Below are 24,317 nucleotides of genomic sequence, written 5' to 3'. Positions count from 1 at the left end.
TTTACCACCCACAGTGCCTTATATTCCAGTTCCAAAGGCAAATGAAACGCCTTGCCAAATACTAACGCATATGGGGACATACCTATTGGTGTTTTAAATGCAGTCTGGTATGCCCACAACGCATCGTCAAGCTTTGTTGCCCAATCTTTCCATGAAGGCCTTACTACCTTCTCAAGTATCAGCTTAATTTCTCGATTGGACACTTCAGCCTGACCATTCCTTTGCGGATGGTATACGGTGGCCACTTTATGGAGGATGTTGTATTTGCGCGTAGCCCCTTGATATTATGGTTGACAAAGTGGGATCCTTCATCACTTATGATGGCACGGAGAGTGCCAAAACGAGTGAAAATATGTTTCTTCAGGAACTGGGAGACTACCACCGCAAGACTTGCGGCGCATGCTATTGCCTCTACCCACTTGGATACATAATCGACAGCTAATAAAATATAATGTTTACCATTCGAAGGAGGGAATGATCCCATGAAATCAATCCCCCATACGTCGAATAATTCAAGCTCCAAGATAGTGTTCATTGGCATTACATTTTTCCATGAAATGTTACCTGTGCGTTGGCACCGATTACATTTCATTGCGTAGTCAGCCGTATCCTTGAATAATGAAGGCCAAAAGAATCCACCCTACAAAACTTTGGCTGTGGTGCGCTGCCCTCCAAAATGCACACCATATGGTGAGTCGTGACATTGCGATAATATGCGTTGTTGAGCAGCATTTGTTACGCATAACCAAAAAATCTGGTTTGCACCTCTTTTATACAGATTTGGCTCATCCCAATAATAATGCATGCATTCATGCTTGAGCTTCTTCTGTTGGTGATAGGTGTATTCTTCAGGAAATTGTTCGCAAACCAAATAATTGACTATGTCTGCATACCAGGGCAATTCTTCTATGTGGAGTAACTGCTCATCCGGGAATACGACACTCACCTCAGACTCATTGCGGTCAACCTCAGGATTTTCCAGTCTAGACAAGTGATCCGCAACTTGATTCTCTATCCCTTTCTGGTCAATTATTTCTATATCAAATTCTTGAAGGAGGAGAACCCATCTGATCAACCTCGGTTTTGCGTCCTTCTTTGTCATTAAATATTTGATCACCGAGTGATCAATGTGGATGAGTACCTTTGTTCCTAATAGATATGCCCGAAAAACGCAAAAATTACTGCTAGGAATTCTTTCTCTATGGTGGTATAATTTGTCTGAGCAGGGTTTAATGTCTTACTCACATATGAGATGTGATGCAAGATTGTTTTTCTCTTTTGCGCTAAAGCTGCTCCCATCGCATACCCGCTTGTGTCGCATATGATTTCAAAAGAAAATGTCCAATTCGACGCAATTAATACGGGTGCGGTAATCAGTGCATATTTCAAAACTCTGAATGCGTTGAGGTAGTTGTTGTCAAACTCAAATTCCCTGTCAGCCTCTAACAACACACTCAGTGATCGTGCTACTTAGAAAATTCTTTGAAAAATCGTCTGTAGAATCCAGTGTGCCCCAAGAAGCTTTGTACAGCCTTCACGCTAGTTGGAGGTGGAAGTTTTTCAATTGCTTTAATCTTTGTTTTGTCCACCTCCAACCCATCCTAGGAGACCTTATGTCCCAACACTATGCCCTCCTTCACCATGAAATGACATTTTTCCCAATTAAGCAACAGATTCGTCTCTTCGCATCTTTTCAGTATCTTCTCTAGATTGGCTAGACAGACTTCATAAATGTTCCCATAAATGGAGAAGTCATCCATAAATATTTCCATAGAGTCCTCGAGATAATCTGAAAAATGGCCATTATGCACCTCTGGAACGTGTTTGGCGCATTGCAGAGGCCAAACGGTATGCGGCAAAAAGCAAATGTCCCATATAGGCAGGTGAATGTGGTCTTGTCTTGATCTTCTAGAGCTATCATGATTTGGTTGTATCTGGCATAACCATCCAAGAAGTAGTAGAAGTCATTCCCTACTAGTCGGTCCAGCATTTGATCGATGAATGGCAGAGGGAAATGATCTTTCTTCGTGGCCGCATTTAGCTTGCGGTAGTCTATGCATATGCGGCATCCAACGATGGTCCTATTAATTCGTTGTTCTCATTCGAGATTACCGTCATACCACCCTTCTTCGGTACACACTGCACGGGGCTGACCCACGTGCTATCTGCTATAAGATAGATAATGCCCGCATCTAGCCATTTAATGATCTTCTTCATGACGACTTCCTTCATCGCAGGGTTGAGTCTGGTTGATGTTCAATTGTTGCTTTGTGGTAATCTTCAAGACAAATGCGGTGCATGCAGTACGCAGGGCTAATTCTTCTAATGTCGGCGAGCGTCTAGCCAATTGCTCGCACATGCTTCCTTAGAATGCTCATCAACGCATTCTTCTGGTCTTTGTTGAGCGTAGAGGAAATGATAACTGGCACCTTCTCATTCTGCCCCAAAAATGCGTACTTTAAATGGGTTGGTAGGCTCTTCAATTCAAGTGTTGGTGGCTCGACTAGGGAAGGTTGCATTGTTTTTCTTTCTTCTTTTTCTGTTGGCTCTACTTCTTACTTTGCGATCATTTCTTCTTCCTTGCTTATTTTTGTTGTGATCACAATACAGGCAGCAATGGATGCGTTGGTATCCTCTTCTTCATTCTCTTCATCAAACTTTTCTTCTTCAATCGAATTTTGGTCATCATCTGAATCATGCAGATCTTCTTCATCCGAAAACTTCATGGCACGAATTATATTAAACTTAAGCTTCTGTCTGTTGATACTCAAAGTGATTTCCCCTTTATGCACATAATTTGAGCACGACCCATTGATAGAAAAGGTCTCCCTAAAATCATGGGCACATCTTTGTCGGCTTCATAGTCCAATATGATGAAGTCGGCTGGTGAGATAAACTTGTCAATGGTTATCAGCACATCCTTCACCTTTTCTTCTAGATGAACTAGAGATCTGTCGGTCAGTTGGAAAGTCACTGTTGTGGGCACAAGTTGCCCCACATTTAGTTGTCTAAAGATTGACAGAGACATCAAATTTATGCTGGCTCCTAAGTTACACAAGGCTTGCCCGATGTATAGTCCTCCTATGGAGCAAGGAATAGTAAAACTCCCAGGATCGCTCATCTTCGGTGGAATTAGGATCTGGAACTTTGCGTTAACACCACCATGGCAAATTTTCCAGCTCCTTTCTTCTTAGTTACCATATCCTTCAAGAACTTTGCATAGGCAGACATCTCCTCAATCGATTCACTAAAAGAAATGTTAACATGTAATTGCTTTAACATAGATAAGAAACATTGGTACTGTACCTCTTCGTTCTTTTTCTTCTTTAGTCTCTACGGGAAAGGGGGTAACTGAACTTTCATAATTCCCGTTTCAGTTGGCTTCAAGGTCGACGTAACCTCTTGTTCTACTGTTTCGTTTTCTTTTTCTTCTTTTTGCGTCACCGCAATTTCAGGTTCAACTGCAATGGAAGTTGCTCTACTAAGCTCCTTCTTTTCTCCTTCCACAGTCTTCCCACTGTGCAATGTCACAACCTGACATTGCTCCTTACCTGATCCCCCCATGTTGCATGGAAGTTCAGTTGAACTCGGCAAGGCCCCTTGCGGTCTACTCTTCAGCTCACTTGCAATCTGGCCCATCTGTAATTCGAGATTGTGGATGGACGTAGCCTGACTTTGAAGCACGATTTTGTTTTTCTCTATGTATTGCTTCAATAGGCTCTCCAAAAAAGAGGATTGTGGTGGTTGTGAGCTACTTGCTTGATTGCTCGTTTGACTGTTGTTGCGTGGGAAGAATCCTGGTGGCCCTTCTTTCTACGCCATAGGTTGGAAATTTTGTTGTTGATTCTTCCAAGCAAAATTGGGGTGGTTTCTCCACCCGGGGTTGTAGGTATTCGAAAAAGGGTTATTCTTTACAAAGTAGACAAATTATGGATTTTGCAGGCAATCTTCCATCGCATGTCCATCACCGCAAGTCGCACACCTTGCAGTGTTTTGACTGATTAGGTTGATTTGCCCAGTTTGCGGTGTTGGGCTGCTGATCGCAATTCCTTGGATTAAATTCATCATTGTGGTCATCTGGTTTTGTAGTGAAGCAATAATACCATTATTTGTGTCAGTGTCTTTGAGTCTCAATCTCTGGTCGTTCTCTCTCCAATCTTCATGGTTCTTAGAGATGCGATCCAAGATATTCTTCGCTTCGTCATATGTTTTATCAAGCAGACCACCAGTGGCTGCCACCTTGGCAGCGATCTACGAAGCGGGATTCAAACATGATAGAAAATCTCCATTTGAAGGCAGTCTGGCAACCCATTATGTGGACAGTCCCAGACCAACCTCTTAAACGTCGCTCAAGAATCATTAAGCCATTCGTCCATGTCTTATTCAAAATTTGTGATAAGTTTCCTTCGTCTAGCGTTCTCGGTAGGTGGAAAATACTTCTTCATAACTTTCTCCACTACCTATTCCCAAGAAGTGATCTCTCCTGGTTCGAGAGAATATGCCCATTTCCTAGCCTGCTCATAGAGAGAAAATGGAAACAACGTTAATTGAACTTCTTTGGTAGAGATGTTAGGGAACACAAAAGTATTGCAGATTTCAATAAAGCTTCGGAGGTGAGCATGCGGGTCCTTGCCACACCTTCCTCCGAATTAACCTACAGTCTGGATCATCTGTAGCATCACTGGTTTCATTTCGAATCTGCTTCCATCGAGGGGAGACCTCATGATTTCTGGGGAGAAATCATAGAGGTTTGGTGATGCATAGTCCCTAATGTGTCTATTGCGATCGTTTGCCAACAGAATTGGATTCGCCATGACATTGTTATCATTTGGTGTTCCATTTCCAAGCTGCTCTGCCATCTCTTCCTTATCTGACTATGGTTGCTATTGGTAGTTTTTTAGTCTTCGTCTAAATTCCTCTCAATCTCCAAGTTTAAATTCGCCAGAGATTGAGAGTCTGCAAAGAAATCAAAAAAATTACCATTAACAAACTATTTTGTCGAAGTCCCCGGCAACGGCACCAAATACTTGATGCTTGGTTTTATGAAGTGGAAATATGGATGATATGCGTTGATGAAATTGCGTTGTGCACTCATGTTTCCCTAGCAGAATCCAAGTGTAAATTCCTCTGAGTTTCCTGGTAAGTCCAGGGTCGAACACAGGGACTTGTGAAAATAGATTGCGTTGGTAATTTTTATGAAAACCTTGCGGTAACCAAGTAAATAAATTGAGGGTTTGTTATTGATTGCATTGATAAAAAAAAACAAATACGGCAAAGTTTGAAAAGAGTTGGTAAATGGAAGATGCGATGAATATGCGGTGAACAGGTTGAGAAGGGTTCGGCTAACACTCCATAGAATGCGTTCATGCTTTGCGATCATGCAACATGCATATAATAGTAAACCATCTCTCGATGCGAATGTTACGGCTTCTAATGCTAGAACGTACACACATAAGCCTCTATTCTTATTTATGCAATGACAGGAAAGCACACATACAAATAAGGCGACCACATAATATCATTCCCATCTCTAGGATGCATGCGATGCAAGTTGACAAACAGAGCTTATCTCTAAGTCCCTATCTCTTGTTTATGTAATTCTAATATTGCTCTTTCGAGTCCAAATTCTAACCTAGCTCTCTCAAGTCATTAGGTTCTTTCTTTAGACTCTCTCTCGAGTAACTCTAGAGGGGTATTTTGCACAGCATAAAACAAGACAATCGCAAGCAATGAACTTCCTAGGTCATGTTAGCTTAGTTCTTCTCAACCCATTCGACTAGTTTAGCTACTCATGCATGCTAAGAGAGTGAACAGATGTAGAAATAGAACTTCCATTGTATAAATATAAAGATGAAGTACAAAATAACAATGCAAGTATAGAATAAAGGGCCTAGTAGCAATCTCTTGCTGCCCAGACGTTTACACTATTTTCTACTCGTACTCAAAAGATAATCTCGCTCTCGCGAGAGTCGGCCCGCTCTCTGCTTCTTCACCTCAAGGTTTTCTCTTGAGTTGCCCTGAGCGACCTCTGGCGCCACCACTCTTCTCTTGCTTTGCCTTAGAATGAAAAAGAAAACTATGAACAGAGGCGTGAACTTGTGGAACAAAAGATTGTTAAAACGATGAACCCCTTTTTTAAAGAATGCCCTTGGTATTTATAGAGCATCCATGGTGAAAGGCGGCTTCTCTCTCATGGTTGTACAGATGGGACGACTTTAATTCCTGACTGATGTGCTGAATGATTGCCACTGAAAAACTGAATGTACTTTGTGACCGTTATCGGCTGTCAAATTAATTCGGATTCGACTGTCATCAGCTTTCTGTCCCATCGTTCTTAATTAGCCTTTCACCCAGATGCGCCCACCATGTTGCGCTGACCAAATTGCAGCAGTCCTTCTCGGGCGAATGTTTGGGAGCACAATCATCGCAAAGCCTTGCGATGAAGTTACGCTCGACCAATGACTTCCTATTATCGCAATTCTTGCATTGTGCCAACACATATTCTGCACAAAAATACAAAAAATCAACTATTCTAATGCGATGAACACATGCGACCACAATATTATGAAATCGATGCTTAATGGACAGAAATTAACATATTTCATCAACGCAATCCAACATTGTTTAAGAACTTAACACTATGATAACATGCATTTCTGCCCGTTATCAATAGGACGCCTCCGCTTACATGTCCCCTACACAAATGATCAAGATCAGAGCATCTGTGACAAGTCACAACACTTGTGATCATTCCACAAAGCGAGCCGCATCCGTAGCATTACCAGGATAAGGTTTCCCTCCTATATCCATATACTACAGACCATTTTGGTTATCACTCAAGACATGATCCACTTGTATGTCACCACATACATGCTTAAGTCACATGCAGATAACCGGGGATTTTATGTTTATTGGTTTGTGGTAAAGAAAATAAAATATGCAACTGAGCAAAAACAATATGTGAAGTAAATATCATATATTATACAACATAAGCGTTCGTTCAAACTGTTTACAAACTACAGGACACGAGACTTTAGGGCATCAACCCCAACACTAACATCACTTGGATCCTTAACATAAAATACTTGTCTTGCTTGGGTTGCTAGTATAAAAGAATCAGACTTGTGACCTATTCTATTTAAATCAACTAAGATAAAGAGTTCATCGATTTTGATACCACTATTGTTCTCAACACAATCACATCTAAACACAACAACATTAGACGTATGATAATTTAATTCCCATATATCTTGTATCACTCCATAAAAAGACATATCTCCAATGATGGAATTTTTATTTTTTGAACTAGACACTTGCATCATTTTTGCAACTAAACTAACTCCACTATTTTGTACACTTCGATCCCTATCAAAATATTTTGTGTGACAGCGACATCCATTAATTACGTAACTGCCATACGTAATCACAAAAGGATGAAGACCATGAGCAATCCATCTCAAGTTATTTGAAACTTTAGTATTTCCCATTTTAAGCTCAGTTGCAACCTATCATGAGAATTTCCATTCCAACTCAAGCATTAAAAAGTGTATGTAAAATAATAGGTTGAACATTTTACCACTCCTCGTAGCCAAGATATAAAAGTCCGATTATGTTCCTCTTGAATCCAATTCTGATTTTTGGACTTATTTCGATGTTGCAATTACAAAGCCATCATATGTTTTCTTTGAAGTGAATACTGAAACATTGTATAGTTAGATTTATATCATAAAATAAATGAAAAAATAAAACCAAAATCATTAAAAGAACTTAATCTAAATATGGTTGCTCATCAATTGTATTTTCCAAAACATACCGATGAGCTTGATATAAAAGTTCTTGTTCAGGTTTGAAAGAAACTCCTTTAGACAATGGTCTACCAATATTTGAATTGTCTAAACAGTCTTGTGAATTATAAGTGCCAACCCCAATAAGACCTACACCAGACAGGAAATCAGAACAAAATTCAATGGCTTCTTCTACTATATAACTTTAAACAATACAACCTTCTGGACGATATCTATATCTCATGGATTTTTTAATGACTTTCTGTCAAAGGGATACATACATTGTAGATATATAGACCCACAAAGTTTGACTTCCCTAACTATGTGTACTGTGAGATACACTATAATTGTGAAAAATGAAGGAGGAAAATACTTCTCCAATAAGCATAATATAAGCACAATATCTTCATCCAACTTTTTTAATTGCTGCACATCTAGGACCTTGTTGCATACCGAATTGAAAAATATACACAATCAAGTCACGGCATACCGAACATTTGTTGATAGCACTAATCTTATCGCAATAGGAAATAATTGTTGTAAGAGCACATGACAATCGTGAGATTTTAAACTATTAAGTTTTAAATCTGTCATCGACACAAGGTTTTTAACATCCGAAGAGAAACCTTTAGGAACCTTCATTCCTGACAATGTCTTTAAAACACAACGTTTCTCTTCCTTTGTAAGAGTATAACACGCGAGAGGAATGAGTTTTTTTTTTTTGTCACCACTAATAGGTGCAAGCTCTAGTAGAATTTTAAATGAACTAAATCACGTCTAACATTCAATCCATCCTTACTTTCCTCTAGAATGTCAAGAAGTTTACCTAAGATATTCATGCAAACATTTTTTTTCAATGTGCATCACATCTAAACAATGCTTGATATGAAGTTTTTTCCAGTATGGCAGTTGAAAAAAAGAAAATAACTTGTTCCAACAAATCTTTGAACTTTCTTTCGTGGTTTGTTTTTTATTATTGAAAACGCATTGGATAAATGAATTAAAACACTTTGATCAGATCGAGGTGGATAGTTTTTGGAATCTAAGTTCCAGAACTATATGCTAGAACATGGAATTGTTTCCCAACTCTCAGCGTCTGGCACACCTCAACAGAATGATGTATCGGAGAGGAGAAACAAAATTCTATTGGCCATAGTTCGGTCGATGATGACTTACGCTTCCTTACGGACTCATTTTGGGGTTTTGCAGTGGAGACTGCAGCTTATATCTTAACCGTGTTCCTTCCAAGAGTGTTGCAAGAACACCTTTGGAGTTTTGGAACGAGCGTATAGCTAGTTTGCGTCACTTTCGCATCTGGGGTTGCCCAGCACATGTGCTTGAGGCTAATCCTAAGAAACTGGAACCACGTTCGAGGTTATGCCTATTTGTAGGCTACCCCAAAGGAACACGAGGGAGTTACTTTTATGATCCTAAGGAAAACAAGGTGTTTGTATCGACAAACGCTACCTTCCTCGAGGAGGATCATATAAGGGAGCACAGTCCACGAAGTAAAATCGTGTTGCATGAACTTTCTAACGAAACTACTGAAACTTCAACAAGAGTTGTTGAAGGGCCTGCTACATCAACAAGAGTTGTTGATGGAAGTTCATCTAGTAGGTCAAATCCACCTCAAGAGTTGAGACGTAGTAGGAGGGTTGCGAAGCCACCTGTTCGCTATATGGGTTTCACTGAAATCCTGGCTATGGTAACCAATGGCAAGCTTGAGGATCCGTTGTCTTATGAGAAGGCAATGGAGGATGTTGAATGGGATGAATGGGTCAAAGCCATGGATTCGAGATGAATTCTATGTACTTCAACTCAGTATGGGATCTTGTAGATCAACCTGATGGGTTTTGTAAATGGATCTACAAGAGAAATCATGGTGTTGATGGGAAGGTGAAAACCTTCAAGTCTAGACTTGTGGCAAAGGGTTATACCCAGGTGGAGGGAGTTGACTATGAGGAGACTTTCTCGCCTGTTGTCATACTTAAGTCTATCCGCATTCTCCTGTCCATTGCCTCATATTATAACTATAAGATATGAAAAATGGATGTCAAGACTGCCTTTCTGATTGGTAATCTTGAGGAGACCATTTATATGGTGCAACCCGAGGGATTCATAGCCCAAGGTCAAGAGCAAAAGGTTTACAAACTGAATCGATCCATTTATGGGCTGAAACAAGCATCTCATCTTGGAACATACAGTTTGATATTGCGATCAAATTTTATGGCTTTGACCAAAATATTAATGAGCCTTGTGTCTACAAGAAAATCATCAACAGTCCAGTAGTTTTCCTAGTGTTATATGTAGACGATATCCTACTCATTGGGAATGATGTAGGTTTACTGACTTCAGTTAAGAATTGGCTAGCGACCAAATTCCAAATGAAAGATTTAGGAGAGGCTCAGTTTGTTCTTGGTATTCAGATCTTTCGGGATCTAAAGAACAAAGTACTAGCGTTGTCTCAGGTATCGTACATTGACAAGATGTTGATCAAGTACTCAATGAAAAACTCCAAAAGGGGCCTACTGTCTTTTCGTCATGGAGTTACATTGTCTAAAGAACAGTGTCCTAATACACCTCAAGAGATTGAAGAAATGAGACGGGTCTCTTATGCATCTGTTGTTGGAAGTTTGACGTATGCAATGTTATATACTAGACCTGACATCTGCTACGCTGTGGGGATAGTCAGTAGATATCAGTTTAATCCAGAACAAGGTCACTGGACTGCCGTCAAGAACATCCTCAAGTATCTTTAGAGAACGAGGGACTACATGCTCGTGTATGGATCTAAGGATTTTATCCTTACTGGATACATGGACTTTGATTTTTAGACTGATAAGAACTCTCAGAAATCCACTCCGGGATCAGTGTTTACTCTTAACACTCGCATCAAAGTCTGAAACACAAAAAAAATCTATGCAGTAAAATTCAAGGAATATAAGGCTGAGGTTGAGAATCAATTAGGTAAAAGGCTTAAAATACTTTAATTAGATCGAGATGGTGAGTATATGGACTTAAAATTCTAGGACTATTTGATAGAACATGGAATTCAATCGCAACTCACAACACCTGGCACACTTTAACAAAATGGTATTGCAGAAAGGAGAAATAGAACTTTGTTGGACATGGTTCGTTCTATGATGAGTTATGCTTAGTTACCAAGTTCTTTTTGGGGTTATGCAGTTCAAACTGCAGTATATATTTTGAACATGGTTCCCTCGAAAAGTGTTTTTGAAACACCTTACGAGCTATGGAGAGGAAGTAAAGGTAGTTTACATCATCTCAGGATATGGGGATGCCCAACACATGTGTTGGTACAAAGGTATGTCTATTTGTAGGTTACTCTAAAGAGACAAAAGGTGGTTTCTTTTATGATCCTCAGGAAGATAAGATATTTTTATCGAAAAATGCAACTTTCCTAGAGGAAGACCACAATAAAAACATCAACCTCATAATAGGCTAGTGATATGAAATCAACAGAGAAACGACAAATGCATCAACAAGAGTTGTTGATCGAGCAAGTCCATCAACAAGAGTTGTTGATGAAATTAGTACTTCATATCATTCTCAAGAGATGAGAATGCCTCGACGTAGTGGGAGGGCTGTGCACAGCTTGACTGGTATATATGTTTAACTGAAACTTCAATCATCATACCAGATGATGGCTTAGAGGATCCATTAACTTTCAAACAAGTAATGGAAGATATGGATAAGACCAGTGGATTAAAGCCATGGACCTTAAAATGGAGTCAATGTACTTCAATTCAGTCTTGGATTTTATAGATCAACCAGAAGAGGTAAAACCCATCGGTTGCAAGTGGATGTACAAGAGAAAATGAGACTAAGCTGGTAAGGTACAGACCTACAAGGCTAGGCTTGTGGCAAAAGGGTTTACCCAAAGAGAGGAGGTAGACTATGAAGAAACCTTCTCTTTGGTTATCATGATAAAGTCTATCAGAATACTCTTGTCCATAGCTGCCTTTTATGATTATGAAATCTGGCAAATGGATGTCAAGGCAACCTTTCTAAATGGCTATCTTGAGGAAAGTATCTATATATTTCAATCAGAAGGGTTCATAGAATGGGGTCAAGAGAAAAAAGTTTGCAAGCTTAATCGATACATTTATGGATTAAAACAAGCATCTCGATCCTGGAATATGAGATTCAATACTACAATCAAATCTTATGGCTTTGAACAAAATGTTGGTGAACCTTGTGTTTACAAGAAAATCGTTAACAAAACTGTCGCTTTTATGGTTATGTATGCTAATGATATTCTACTCATAGGAAATGAGGTAGAATTTATGGCTGACGTCAAGAGATTGGGAGAAGCGTAGTATGTTCTTGGGATCCAAATAGTTCAGAACACAAAAAAAGAACTTTAGTATTATCTCAGGAATCTTATATAGACAAGATGTTGTCTAGATATAAAATTCAAAATTCCAAGAAAGGTATGTTACCTTTCAGACATGGAATTCATCTGTCAAAGAAACAATGTCTTAAAACACCTCAAGAGGTTGAGGTTATGAAACGAATTCCAAATGCATCAGCAGTAGGGAGCTTAATGTATGTCATGTTGTGTACTCGTCTCGACATATGCTATGCAGTTGAAATTGTCAACAAATTTCAGTCCAATCCAGGATATGATCATTGGACTGCCATTAAAAACATTTCAAGTATCTTCGGAGAATGAAGGATCTGATCCTTACTGGATACATTGATTCTGAATTCTAGACCGATATTGATTCGAGAAAATAAACTTCGGGGTCAGTATTCACTCTAAATGGAGGAGCAGTAGTGTGGAGAAGTATCAAGCAAAGTTGTATTGCTGACTCCACAATGGAAGCTGAGTATGTAGCTGCAAGTGAAGCAGCAAAAGAAGCAATATGGCTCAGAAAGTTCCTGATTGATTTGGAAGTAGTTCTAAATATGCACCTACCAGTCACCCTATATTGAGATAACAATGAAGCAGTTGCAAACTCAAAGGAACCTAGAAGCCATAAACGTGGAAAGCACATCGAGCGAAAGTACCATCTCATTAAGGAGATTGCATACAGAGGAGACGTGATTGTCATGCAGATAGCCTCACAAGACAACTTGGTTAATCCTTTTACAAAGACCCTCTCGGCTAAAGTGTTCGAGAGTCACCTAGTGGGACTAGGACTACGAGATACTTAGAACTAGGGCAAGTGGGAGAAATAATAGGTATCTGATGCCCTAGTTTATTGTATTTATTCTATTTTTCTCTCTAGACTCAACATTGTATATATTTGTATATATTTATCCACTAGAGTTTTAGTCCAAGTGAGAGTTTATTGGATTGTATGTCCTAGACTCGCAGTTTGTAAATTTAAACATTTTCTATTATCAATAAAGATGTTCTTCAATAAAGTTGTTATTAAATTTTGTAAATTGTACTTGTAAAGACTAAATTCAATAAACTAAGATTCATGGCTATTATATGAATACTTGAACTTTATGTGGAGATACAAAGATGGATCAAGTTCGAGTAAATAGGTAAAACGGTCTATAGTATATGAATAAGGTTGGGTGCCTTATTCTGATAACACTATTAGATGTGGCCCACTCTGTAGTTGTTACAACTTATTATAAGTTGCTACAAATGAAGTGATATTGATTGTTCATGTACTGACATGAGAAGTGGGGGTGTCCTATGCAATGAGTTTGCGTAAGATCGGACCAAGAAATAAGTCACTCTTACTTTATAACTTTTTTTACTGTTTAAGACTAATTATTTCGCTTAGATGACTTAGGTAACTCGATCTTAATCCTGAGCTAAGTATGAATTCCTGTTTATTCAGGATTATTCTTTGATTTGCATAGGTGAGAGTAGTTCAACTTCACTGTTCAATAAGCCTCCCATTTTGGGATAAGACCGGATAGATAGCTGGAGACATAGTTCTGCAAGATGGAATTCATGCTTACTCGATTTAAAGGATAGAAGGAAGGTTATTCTCTTAAGTGTTGAATCCAGATCTTGAACAAGGGGCCTCACCCTCTCATTGGCTCGAGAGGGATCCGACTTAGTGATTGGATCACAAACCAATTATTCATTAGAGGATCAATAGAACTTAAGGAGCAAGATGTAATTTTGGGGGTAAAATAGCACATTGACCCAGCCATTATTACGAACAACCTATGAAGGGTCGACTTACTAATCATGGTTAAATCAAGTGGACACAAATATATCTACAGTGAGGAGAGTGTAACTATCGAGCTATAGTGGTGTGACTCGGTAGTTAACGAATATTGATTAATTTGGTCTAAAGAGTTTTAGCCAATTAATCTTAAATTGTTGGAGCTCATGATCTGTAGGTCCATAGAGTCCCTCTACTAGCTCGTAAAACATAAACATCTTGAATTAGTAAATTGAGTGAATTTGAAATGATTTCAATTTGAAGTGTTCAAATTGAATTTTAATTTGAATTGTTGGGTTTGAATTTGAAATGTTCAATTTCAAACTAGGGTTTGTATAATTATATTAGATATAATTAAAACGTTTAATTTATCGAAATTAAACGAAATTAGAGAGTTTATTATATTTAAATATTAATTACATGAATAGGATTCATGTTTAGAATTAGGTGTTTGATTAATTTAATATTTGATATTAAATTATTATTTAATTAATTAAATTTGTATAATTAATTTAAGTCAAATTAAATTTTCATTTTTCATTTCAGTTTTAAAAATTGAATTTCAAAATTAATTTAATTTTGAATTAAATCAATAAATAAATTGAAAAAATTGATTTGGTAGTGAAATTTTCCAATTTAGGAAAATTTGATGTGGTTTAACCAAATACAAACACCTAGCCCACTTGATTCTTCAATTTGATATGGCATTAACGGAATCCTTCGGTGCTTGCATGAAGGATTGAAATAAAACTCTTTGATTTTTCAAATTGAGAGGGGGTGATGCTGAAAATTAAGAATTTGCTGCAGAAGTTTTCCCTCTCTCAAACCCTCACATCTTCCCTTTGCATTTCAACTCAATCTTGAGTTCCACCACTCAAATTCAAGGTTGAGAATAGTAGAGAAGATTTCTTAGTAGTTTACTGTAGATTTGGAGTTGACAATTCATAGAAGAGTGACTTGAATTAGAGGAATTCTTCAAAGGTATGTTTTTCATGAAACCCTCTTATGAAAATTTGATTTTACATGCTTTTAGAACTCAAATTAAATGTAATTAGAGTGCTTATTTATTCTTATTGCTTCCATTGCATGTCTCTACATACTATCAGTTGGTTCGCTCCTTCATAGATGCACATGTATCAGCTTAGGATGCGATCTATTGGTATTCCCTTTATTGTGAAGTCAGCACATCAACTCCAACCATCGTAGTTGTAACATCGATGTTAATGTGTCGTGCACTCCTTCAAAGATGTTGTTGTCACGTGCTTGAGACAACGCAGAGTAGTCGATGTCCTCGAAAATGATTAAACTTTAAAAAGAAAAGGAATCGCCACCAATCTTTTTTACGGTGTGATTGGACATCAAAATAAAGTAAAACGATATTTTAATGAAAATAATGAAAATGACCTGTGAAAATTAGAGTTGTGCTCGGGAGTTGTTTATGTATGAGGAAGGTGTTAGCACCCCACAACACCTATTAAATAATAGTGGCCAATTTTTTTAAAGGAATTCATTGGAAAAATGTTTTAAAACGATGTCTTATTTTATCTCTCATTTTTCAAATATTTGGAGTCGTAATCCCATAAAATAAGTTGAGAAAATTCTATCAATTAGGTCATATTAGAATTTTTTTTTAAAAAAAAAATCTCCACCTCAAGAAAGTGAGACATTTCAATTTTTCAAATCCGTCATAGGATAGCCTTTAATCAAGTTTTTTTTAAAGAAAAAATATTTATATTAAATTTATTTTATTTTTGGTTTAAAATTCAGATTCTCAAAGAGTACCAAATATTACTAGATTCCATCGTAGAAAATGTTATGAAAATGTCCTTGAAAACAAATTTTTAAGAAAAAAAATTAAACTTATTTAACAAAACTCAAAAGTCTTAAGCTTTAAACATAAACATCGAAGTGTTGAAAATATTATAGAAATATTACTTAAAAAGGTAACATCAATTTAATATGTAAATTTTGCATTGGCAAAACGTACAATTTAATAATACATTTAAATTAATAAACGAATAAACAATAATGTTTACAAGTATATTAAAAAAATAATATAAGATATTGAAAATCGATCTCGGACTCCCAAAGAATCGACCCCTCGCCTTAAGAATCTAAAACATCAAACTCCTAGAAATATTTCATCGTCAGAAAATTTATTACAAAATACAAATAATATTAGCATAGTAAAATTTATAACATATCATGAACATATCGAAATAATAGGACAATAAAATGCTTGAAAAATAAAATAATTAAATGTGACATTCAAAATAAAATGGATAAATATCAATACAAATAAAATATACGGTTAAAAATATGGAAATGAAAAAAAAAATCTGAATATATTAAATGAAAAACAAATTAAAGTTTAAATTAACTTAAAACTAATAAAACTAGATCAAAACTTAAAAAAAATGATGGGAGTAAACTGCCACTGACACCTCATAAAAAAATCTTTAAAAGTTTATTAAAAAAAAAAAAAAAAAAGAAGTGGATGGGACTTTCTTTCTCTTTTTTTTTTTTCTAATTTAATAAAACTAATATATATATACACACACATTTTTAGCCTTTTAAAACTACTAAAATTTCCCAACTTCTCTTCACCTCTCTCAATCTGCTTTTTGAACTCGGAATTTTTTTAGGGTTGTTTTTAAATATAGAAGAATAAGTTAAAATATTTATAGATTATAACAAAATTTTAGAACTATCCATGATAGATGCTCATAGACACTGATAGACTTCTATCCGTGTCTATCAATGATATTGAGTCTATCAGTATCTATCATTGACAGTTTTAAAATTTTACAATATCTTGTAAAATTTTCCAACAGTTTTACTATTTGAAATAACTTCTCATTTTTTCTAGCACACTTCTTCTACTTGCTGTTACTGATTTTCTAAGAGCACAAAGAAAAAATCTCCATCGAGGTATGTATTTTTCTTCTTAATCTATTCTTAATCTCATCTTTTTTTACACATATTTTATTTCTTTTTTCGTAAACAAAGAAAGTCAATAAAGAAACCATAATAATAATGAGATGAACAAATAATGGGAAAACAAATCGAAGAAAAAATAATAATGGCAGTAGATCTACAACAGATCCATATAAAGACAGACAAAGATAGATCATAAGAAAAGAAAAAAGATATAAATAAATAAATAACAAAGGAGTTTGAAGAACTAAGAGCAACACCAAGGAAAAAATATCTATACCTTTGCTTATTCTTTCAGGATACTTAAGAAGAAAATAGGGAAAAAAAAAAGAAACCCAAAGGATAAAATCAAGAACACAGGACCCACTTGTTGTTCGATAATGCGGAACCTCGGGATCAAGCCTTACCCATGCAACCTCCAACTAAGTGTATGGGTTCTATTGAAAATATAATTTGACATTGTCTTATATAGTCAACTCCTCTTGAATTGTCATCCTTAATGATGGAATTTCTCTCTCCAATGAAACTTCCACGCCATGAATAATAGAATATGGTGTAACTCCTATAGGACTGTGATGAGTAGTTCAATAAGCCCATAGTACTTCATCAATCTTTTCCTGTCAATCTATCTTTGACTTGGAGACAATTTTCTTTAATAAGTTGCGCAACGTTTTGTTAAATGCTTCTATCAACCCATTTGCAGCTACGTTATACATGGACAACTTGTATTGCTTGAACTTGAACTATTCATATAGTTTTTCCATTAAGTTGTTGGAAAGTTATTTTCTATTATCTATCGTAATTAGGTAAAGAATACCATATGGTAGATAATATGAGTTTGAATAAAGTCCACCACATTTTCTTTCCTTGCCTCTTTTAGAGAGACAACCTCAACCTACCTTGAAAAGCAATTGATACTTGCAAGGATGTAAGAATGTCCTTCTAACAACTGTTAGCTCTCGGAAAGAGCTAATTTTATGCCTTTAATCTCACTTGCTTGTTATGTTTAATGTTCTTAATTGTCTATTTTTGTAAATTCTCAAACAAACCATGCATTTCGGAGCTTTGCAGGTCATTCAGGGTTAATCTAGAGCTATTAGGAGCGATATCGAGCACCCAAAGCTTCAAAGAATGTGAAAAGAAAAAAAATACCCCTAGGGGTTGGCGCAGCGGTGCCGCACGCGGCATCTAGTAGGCACCAAATTGGTGCAATGCTGCAACGCTCCCCTATGGCACCGCAGTGCTGCAAGTTTGGGCAGTAGGCGGAAGCCGCGTGCAGCAGGGCATTAGGCATGCACGAGGGAGACATGCGACACACAAAGGCGCTGCATCAAAGTGGGGCACCAAGGCCAATTTAGGGCTCGACGCTTGGCGCCTAGCAATGTTTATACATATTTCTTCATTTTTTAGGGTTTTATGATGGTAGAAATCATGGAGGCCAAAGAGTTCTCTCGAAATTCTCCTTTCTCTTCATATTTCTAGCACTTTTAACTTAGAATTTTATATTCTTTTGGGTTGTAATTGAAGATTGGGTGCTCTCTCTCTACATCATGTTTGTGAAATGTTGAGGTAAGTATTTCTCTAGTTTTGAGAGCAAGAACCTATATAGTTTTTTTCAATTTGCAATCTATAGATCTTCTTTTTTCAATTTTAGGTCGAACTCTCTGAAGCTTTCAGCCTCCCACATCTCTTCTCCTTTCATCTGTTTTTCTTAGTTCTTGGGTGCATTTGATGATTGTAAAGCTCATCTTGGACGGATTTTATGGGTAAGGTGAGTTGCTAGCTTAGATCTAGGTGAGACCCATGGATTGATTGTGAGGATTTTTGCATTTTATATATATTTCTTATGATTTTTTTATGATTCTTGGATGAATTTAAACTTTTATCTTATAATGTATGTTTGTATCTTCATGTGTTTTTTGCTATGCTAGGGATGAATACATCTACGTGTATGAATCTTATTAGGGAAAAAGTCCAAATTGTGCTTATTGTGAATTTTAGGTTGTTTAGAATAACTCTTTTACATCATTGCATAATTGGGTAATTCAAGAATGAAATCAATTAGTAACTTACACTATCCATGTTAGTAATCGTCTTAGTTGAACCCACCGAACCTAATGCAATTGTTTATTTGTTATGGATACTATCAATCCTAAACAACTAAGTAATTAGTCTAATTAAGAAATTAATTAAGATAGGTTTATGATTTCTATGGAAATACCTCAAGGGAGGAGGATATGCCTTTCATGAACAAAAACGTAACTTTGTTCACTCTCATAGCATGATTTGCTTTTATTGGGTTTATTTCTATTATTAATGTAGATTTGCCGTCTAAGTTAATATACAAAAGTTGAGTTTAATACTAAAATGATTGCAAAATTTGGTCTTCATTAGATCAATATAAGAAAAAGCTTAAACATAGGCCTTTGTTTTTTACCCTAGACATAGAGCATAACCTTTAGGACCTTAGATTATTTTTGTTATTTGTTGAAGTTCTCATTAACCATAAACATATAGGTTCAATGGCTTAGACTCTTAAAGATACTTCAAAGAAGATTGAATAGGTGTTGAATTCGGTTCACCATGTTTAAGTTGAGCCAAAGTTGCAACTACATGAAAGGTGACATTCTCCAACCAATGGGTATGCACATGAAAATGTCCCTTTGTAGTAAATGAAGTGAGTAGCTCTCCTTCTTAGTTTTACTCAGCGGATCAGTAGAGAGCTTTCCATGTTCGAGATAGTTTACCCTAAAAGGGTTATTTTTCTTGGCCTAAATCGAGCTAGTTCTTAGGAATTTAATATTTAAATATGTTTATATGCAGGATTCAAGCTTAAGAGACTTTCAAGACGTTTCAGGTGCAAAATGGACTACAACGAAGCAATTAGGGCTTTATTAGAGCAATTGGACACAAGGCACGACACTATTTATGTGAAACCTGAACATTACTTTTCCTACTTAAATATGTTTATTGTTGAGATTAGTAAAATGAGGGGTTTAATATTTGAGTTAATATGGAATTGTAGGGAAATGGGTAAAGGATAAGGAAATAAAATAGGAATATGCTTAAGTATTAAAGACTTAGCTCTCGGGTGTTTATAAGTTAGCCTAGTAAGAAGAAAGTTTGGCTAAGTGTGGGAAGCATAAAATTTGGCTAAAAGTATAGAATTATACGTTGATATGGGAGCCATAGGCATTGGTCTTGCCTTTAGAGGTTAGATAAAGCCCATTTAATGGCTAAGTTTGGTCGTGATAAGGGTGGCCAAGCATCAAGTAAACACTAGGTAAGCATCGAGTAAGCACTAGGTGAGCATCAAGTAAGAGCCATGCATGATCGAGGAAAGAATTATGCATCGAGTAAAGGCCATGCATGATCGAGGAAAGGATCATACATCGAGTAAAGACTATGCGTGATCGAGAAAAGGATCGTGCATCGAAGAAAGGGTATCGTGCATCGAGTAAAGGCCATGTGTCAGCGAGGAAGCGCTCGGTTGCACGTAAGGTACTAGATGTGCATTGAGGCATGCGATGGATGATTTTTGTGATGCTAAGGACTATGCGATGAGGCTGGAAGCTATGTGATGAGGTTGGAAGTTGTGTGATGAGACTAAGTTGATGCGTGTAGCAAGAGGCCTTAGACAAGGAGCTTGTACAAGCATTGCCATACATAAGGTGACCATTGGTATGTGTTGGTTGAAGAAGTATGTGCCAGCCATGAGGCTAAGTGTTGGAAGAAGTGTGCGGTCATTGGACTATGCGTTGGTCTTAAGAGGTTAGTTGGACGCAAGGTAGGACATGCCAAAGGCTATGATTCCAAGTGAGGCCAAGTAAGGTTAGGCGTTCAAGGAAACTATGCATTGAAAAGCTTGTCAAAGAGCCAAGGTTGTTTTGAGGTTAGTTAATCGCATTAGGAGGGCAAGGCAAGGCCTATGCGATGGCTAGGTTATTTTGAGGTTAGGAGAGACCTCATGAGTGCATATAGCAAGAGTGGCCTAGACGTGAAGTTTTCCATTAGATGTGTGGTATGCGACGGCCTAGGTGGAGAAGTTGAATGCATGATTATGCGATGGCCTTGGTATAGATGAGTGCATGCGCCAAAGGAAGAGCCATGCGAGGAGGAGGGTGTACGGTCAAGTAAAGGCTTGCGATGGCATTGAGGTTAGATTACCGCAAGGAAGGTGATGTGATGGCCAAGCCATGTGATCAAATAAGCATGCAGCCATGTAATTGGAAGGATGCGATGACAAGGTGAAACTTGGAGAGCAAGGTTGAGTTGCTAACTCATTCGAACATGTGGCTAACTAAGGAATGTCTTGGGCTTCAAACAATGTGAGGTGGATGCATGAGAAGACATGCAAATTGAAGTATATGTGTTGGCTAAAGGAGGTGAAGCCACTTTAGGGCTAATGTGGCAAGGGTTGACATTGGCAGCACGAGAAGAAAGCACTTAAACATGCGAACAAACTGGAGGTGTCAAACTGGAAAGAGGTTTGGATGCCTATAAATAGGGCATGTTGTGGTGTTCAGCTCTCACAAACCACTCGTGCCATTTGAGTGAAATCAATGTGAGAGTATTAAGAAGTGAGTATGGAAAAAGGCCCTGGGCTACCATTTTATTTGGAGTTCTAAAAAAGGGGGAATTTGTGTTGGAAGTCAGGTAGCCCAACTGATCCCATACGCCCATCGCCCAGCTCTGCCCGTGTGTCATCTCTAGGCACGCGGACATCCCAGCGCATACTTGTGTGCATCCTATTAGCCAGCCTCACGCACGACCGACCAGGCGCACGCCCAACACACCATTGACGCCCAACGTTGCCCCTATGCGAAGTCTGCTGCCCAGTAACACCATCAGTGCGCACGGCCATGCCTACTCTGCAGCCCAATGCCCATCAACTTGCCATAACCTCCAAAAGGCTGTTCATGGGAAGTTAGGCTTATTTTGGTTATTTTAAAGGGGGTAAGCTGGTTATTTCTGTTTTTAAGGATATTTTAAAATTAAATTGGAATCATTGAAGGAATTATGGACTAATTTGGGATTTCTTTTAAAATAGGAGGAATTCAAGAAATCCGGGCCAAGAGCTATTTAGGGAATTTTTTAGGAATCGATTAGGAGAAACTATGAGTGGTTATTCTTATTATCTTCATATGTTGAATTCTATATATATATATGCGTAATTATATATTTAGGTAATGTTTGGAACATTGGCATGATCAGGAAATGTGTTGTTTGGATTTTATTGGTCACTGTGATTGTCGTTATTTTGTTTGTTGTGATTTGCATTGGAAATTAGGTTTGTACCCGGGATATTGTTAACATACGTCGTGGACGCTTGGTTGGGATTGCCAATGTTCCCGAATATGACTAATAGGATATTGTTAACATGTGCACATTCGGCAGGATATATGGGTACTGGGACTGTTTCCACATCATTCATATCAAGGAATTCATGGGAATACCCGAGGAAATACATGATCATGCCAAGGGTATCCAGCTAATAGGCTAGGGAAGTTACATTCTGTTATGTGATAATTCTTTGATTGTGGAATTGTTTTTCCAAAAATAAATTTCGATAATCAGACCTATTTTCTTATAAAATGCATCAATCATTGAGCTTCTTGAAGCTCATTCTTTTCTTCTATATTCTTCTTCCCAAGTAGCGATAGAAAGAAGTTCCAGGGTGCTGCTAAGGTCATGGTCTGCCACGCCACAACCATACTTCCAAATTTAAGTTGTTGTTGTAATCAGTTGTAGCTAAGAGTCTGGAATTATTAAGTTGTGTCTGGAGATTGTATAGACATTATATTATTTGTAATAAAATAATTAGTCAATGAACTGTTGTTTATTTACTTGGCTTTAAGTTTAATAAGTGAAAAAAGTTCAGATGGGCAGTAGGTATCACAAAAGAGTGGTATCTGTCATCCTCACGCCTTCTTTCAAGTTCTAGAGGTGTACTTGGGAGGGGGTGTGACTAGTTGGTATTAGAGCATAAGTTTCTGGGAAACTTGAGGTTTGAGTTCAGGAAAACCAGAGGGTTGTGTGGTAAGTTAGCTTCCATAGGTTTAAGGAAAAACTGGGAATTAGTCAAAGTTAGATTAAAGAAACAGCAGAAGTGGCAGACCTAACAGACAACCCAAACTAAAACTCACAATGCTAACTAAAGATCCGCCAAGAAAGGTAAGAACGAATTAAGTTATTCTCAATTAGAGTTTGAGATAGAAAAGTTATTTGTAGTTAGTTTGGTTTAAAAACTAGTCATGAGGCTAGGAGAAGTACTGTTGGCCAAACTAAGGAAGTTAATATCAGAGTGGCACAGCGGAAGCATAGTAATAGAGAAGGTTATGAAAGTTTGCGACAAAGGTTGTTGTGAAACCTTAAACCGGAATAGGTTCGAACAAATTTCGAGGACGAAATTTCATAAGGGGGGAGTAATTGTGAAACCCGAACCCTACTTTCCCTACTTAAATATGTTTATTATTGAGATTAGTAAAATGAGGGGTTTAATATTTAAGTTAATGTGAAATTGTAGGGAAATGGGTAAAGGATAAGGAAATGAAGTAGGAAAATGCTTAAGTATTGGAGACTTGGCTCTCAGGTGTTTATAAGTTATCCTAGTAAGAAGAAAGTTTGGCTAAGTGTGAGAAGCATAAAATTTGGCTAAAATTATAGAATTATGCATTTATATGGGAGCCATAGGCATTGGTCTTGCCTTTATAGGTTAGACAAAGCCCATTTAATGGCTAAGTGTTGGCCGTGATAAGGGTGGCCAAGCATCAAGTAAACACTTAGCAAGCATCGAGTAAACACTAGGTAAGCTTCGAGTAAGCATTAGGTGAGCATCAAGTAAAAGCCATGCATGATCGAGGAAAGAATTGTGCATCAAGTAAAGGCCATGCATGATCGAGGAAAGGGTCGTGCATCGAGTAAAGGCTATGCGTGATCGAGGAAAGGATCGTGCATCGAGGAAAGGCCCTTGTGCATCAAGTAAAGGCCATGCGTCAACGAGGAAACGCTCAGTTGCGTGCAAGGCGCTGGACATGCGTTGAGGCTTGCGACGGATGGGCTTTGCGATGCCAAGGACTATACGAAGAGGCTGGAAGCTATGCGATGAGGCTGGGAGCTGTGCGATGAGACTAAATTGATGCGTGCAGCAAGAGGCCTTAGGCAAGGAGCTTGTGCAAACGTTGCCACACATAATGTGAGCGTTGGTATGTGTTGGTTGAAGAAGTATGCGGCAACAATGAGGCTAAGCATTGGAAGAAGAGTGCGGCCATTGGACTATGCATTAGTCTTGAGAGGTTAGTTAGACGCAAGGTGGGTCATGCCAAAGGCTGTGATTCCAAGTGAGGCCAAGTGAGGTTAAGCGTTCAAGGAAACTAGGCATTGAAAAGCTTGTCAAAGAGCCAAGGTTGTTTTGAGGTTTTTTGATCGCATTAGG

The 24,317-nt window shown here is 37.6% G+C and overlaps 1 pseudogene; it reads right to left on the bottom strand.

Moving 5' to 3' along the window:
* LOC150032558 (uncharacterized) overlaps positions 1–24,317 on the bottom strand; it is a 34,139-nt pseudogene that overhangs the window by 5,300 nt on the left and 4,522 nt on the right.

This window comes from Benincasa hispida, chromosome 11 (genome assembly GCF_027475165.1).
Source record: "Benincasa hispida cultivar pf3 chromosome 11, pf3_genome.v1.1, whole genome shotgun sequence".
In the NCBI taxonomy this organism is placed as follows: domain Eukaryota; kingdom Viridiplantae; phylum Streptophyta; class Magnoliopsida; order Cucurbitales; family Cucurbitaceae; genus Benincasa; species Benincasa hispida.
This window is presented reverse-complemented; position numbering and strand designations above follow the sequence as displayed.